The sequence below is a fragment of the Geotrypetes seraphini genome, chromosome 8 (assembly GCF_902459505.1).
Source record: "Geotrypetes seraphini chromosome 8, aGeoSer1.1, whole genome shotgun sequence".
Lineage (NCBI taxonomy): Eukaryota > Metazoa > Chordata > Amphibia > Gymnophiona > Dermophiidae > Geotrypetes > Geotrypetes seraphini.
This window is the reverse complement of record NC_047091.1, coordinates 109,302,159-109,306,089: the sequence shown is the minus strand read 5'-3', so window position 1 is coordinate 109,306,089 and position 3,931 is coordinate 109,302,159.

Sequence of the window (3,931 nt, the reverse complement as noted above, 5' to 3'; positions counted from 1 at the left end):
GAGGAAAAAAAATTTTAAACAAATTCAAAAGTTTTCTTATCAAAGATGACTTTGAGCAATGAATAACACCATGTTTCCTTTTTTGATCCAGTAAAACGTTCTCGACCCTGATACATTGCCCGTGTTTTGATCTCAATCTACCGCCCTTTTCTCCCTTTCCCTCTTGTTTTTACCTATGTTTACTTTTCTGAATTTATTGTAATTCCACCCTGTCCCTTTTGTGTGTCCATGTCTCATGTTTTAAATATTTTTTTTAAGATTAGAATTATATTCCCTTTTTTTATGTACATCGCCTAGAAACTATGATAGGCAATCAATCAAAACTTGTAATAAACTTGAAACTTGTTAGGAGCTGTATCTGCTATACAGTAGAGCAGGGGTAGGGAACTCCGGTCCTCGAGAGCCGTATTCCAGTCAGGTTTTCAGGATTTCCCCCAATGACTATGCATTGAAAGCCGTGCATGCAAATAGATCTCATGCATAGTCATTGGGGAAATCCTGAAAACCCGACTGGAATACGGCCTCCATGGTATGCAAATTTCTTTCTTGTATATTCATTGTGTATATCCTGAAAACCTGATTGGCAAGGGGATACTCCAGGACTAACTTGGGAAACACTGCTTTAAAGCATGAAGTTAACTGGTCACCTTAGCCTGATCTGCAGCAACAGAGTTAGCCCCATCTTCCCCATACACACACTCTTCTGTTCAGTCCCCATACACCAGGGGTGTCCAATGTCGGTCCTCGAGGGCCGCAGTCCAGTCGGGTTTTCAGGATTTCCTCAATGAATATGCATGAGATCTATTTGCATGCACTGCTTTCAATGCATATTCATTAGGGAAATCCTGAAAACCCGACTGGACTGCGGCCCTCGAGGACCGACATTGGACACCCCTGCCATACACACACAGACATACTCACACACTCAGTCCAGCACCTCAAGCCTCCTGTCTATAGGAACTGCTCCCACCCTAATCCTGGATCTTCCGTTACTCTGTAACAGTTGCCATGGAAATAATCTGACTCAGAAGGACCTATTTCTGCTGAACTGAGACCCAGAAACTCAGAGATCAGGGCATAGCGAGCTTATCTCCTAGAAAAGGGCAAATTTGTCATGCCAGGGATTTCTGACCTGATAACCTTTTCACTGTATCTTTCTGCACATACACAAGGGAAATGTCACCATCTTTTCTATCACTCATCAAGAGTTTCCATCCTGAGATGAGAATAAAATACAGAAAGAGAGGTTTAAAAACTGAGAGCAGGAACTTGAGAGGGCAAACCAAAGAAAAGAACAGAGAGTTGGAACACTAGCCAGGAGCTCTTGGGCCCAGTAAGATAGGGCATGAAGGCAGGCAGATGAAAGTTGTCAGGGTAAACCCCTCCATCTAAAAAAAAAAAAAGACATTTGATGTTTAGGCTGCACAGAGCGTGTATTTTCTTGTTTCTTGATATTAATATTCTTTGTAGTGTCTCTGCGTCAGCAGTCACTGAGCTATCTGGAAACATTCAGCATAGGTAAACCTGGGCACAGCTAACCACAAATGGCTTGTGATAGCAGCTGAGCCACTGACATTTGCCTTTTCACTCTATTATCCTTCTCATCTCATCCCTACTAGATTTTAAATTCATAACATCAATTTTGCAAAATTTTAATTTACACCAGCCAGACAAGGGGCCGGATTCAGTAAAAAGTGCCTAAAGTTAGGCTCTGGGAAGATCCATGCTAAAATTTATTTTAGAAGAAATATTTTTTTTATTGAATTTTAACAACATGAAATACAACATATTGTAAACAAACATTGGTAACAATATGAACAGCCACCCCCCCACCCATAAAAGTAACAGAAAGGTGATATAAATCAGAGAAACAATATGACTAAAAATCCAATGAGTGTTTCATACCAAAACAGTGGGTATTCCCACCTCAAGTCGTCACAAATTTAATTTGTTAAGTATCAGACTTTGAAGAGATTTGAAGGGGAGTACATCAATGCAATATTTCCAGATGGATCAAAAGCGTTTCTTTCTTTTAAAAGTGAGACAGGCATCTCTAGTTTCCCAGGTCAATAAGTGATGTGGCCTCAAAAAACCAAAAAGAAATTTACTAACAAACAATATATAATATAAAAAAATATATAATATATATAATATAAAAAATATAAAAAAACAATATATATAATATATATAATTATATATAATATATAATATAATTATATTATATTATATATAATATATAATTATATTATATATAATATATATAATTCTTACCAACTATTTTTTATATTATACAATAAGTGATGTACCATATTTCTCCACTGCCAATAGGATGATGGCTTATCTTGCACTCACATATAGAGTATACATGTCATACCTACAATGCATGCCTTTGGAATTAACTCCCCCCACTCGAAAGCCCCCGAGAAGCAAATTCTTAGGAGTGGGGATTAACCTTCTCTTTACCAGAAAACTCATGTAACGGAAGCATTGGCCTCAAAAAGTCTGCACGTCTGAACATAAACCACACAGCGTGTGTTGAAAGTGTTAACAGATGCACGACACTTGGTACATATGGAAGAAGTTATGCCACTTATATAAAACAGTTGAGATTAAGATATATATTTATCCTAAGTATAATACGATAGTGGTATTCTCTGTAATAAGCATTTGGTATCACCGGATATGCCTAACTACTCTAATGTAATTTGAAAGTTTTTTCTGTAACATCGCTGTCTGTGTACAGTCTTCCTCTGTAAACTAAACTAAACTAAACCTTAGGTTTATATACCGCACCATCTCCACAACTGTAGAGCTCGGCACAGTTTAGAGAAGTTGTGATGGAAAGGAACTCCAATGGAGGGTTAAAGGATTAAGTGTAAAGAAGGTTTAGATGGGTGTAAGATACCGGAGAGGGAGGAAGTGTTACATTTTTGAGAATAGCCAAGTTTTCAGATGTTTACAGAAAAGTTGGAGGGAGCTTGAGTTTCGGAATGGGGAGGTGAGGTTATTCCAGAGCTCAGTGATTCTAAAGGGGAGGGATGTCCCTAGTTTTCCTGCATGGGATATAACTTTTATAGAAGGGAAGGATAGTTTTAGTATTTGGGAGGATCTGGTAGAATTAGGAATTGAGGAATTCCAAGATAATGGAATAACGGGAGGAAGGATGCCGTGAAGGATCTTGAAAGTTGGGCAGGCACATTTGAAGTGAACCCTGGAGATTACCGGGAGCCAGTGAAGCTTGGACAGGAGTGGTGAGACATGGTCAAATTTACTTTTTGCGAAAATAAGCTTAGCCACAGCATTCTGAATCTGCTGGAGGCTATGGAGGCTTTTCTTAGTTAGGCTTAGGTAGATAGAGTTGCAATAGTCCAATCTGGAGAGGATGATGGATTGTACAAGGACGGCAAAGTACAAGGACGGTAAACCGCTCTGAACTGCTTGTGGTATTTGCGGTATACAAAATAAAGTTATTTATTATTATTAGTGGTATCCTCCGCACTGTCCAAATATCATCTGCCGTAACTGCCACATTCAATTCAGCTGTCCAAATAGCCGCCTATCCGACTATAATCATGCCTTAATCAAAGGGGCAAGAAGGCTTTATGCAGACTAGCTATCGATACCCTGTCCCAATCCAGGGGCAACAGTGTCGAAGTTGTTAAAATGTATTTTAAAGCTTCTACACAGCTTAAATCTAAGCAGTTTCCAAAAAACATGCACAATATAAAGACAATACATCCTGCAACTAAAATCAAGCTGTCTTTAACATCTGCACTTCTGTCAAACTGACAGTCATATTGCATAAATTCATCAATAAATACCTGTCTTCAATCATCTTTTAAAGGTAGCATGTTCTACACAAAGATGTAATTGACCTAGCAAGGCATTCCATAGTTTCACCCCAGCCATAACATAAGAACATAAGAATAGC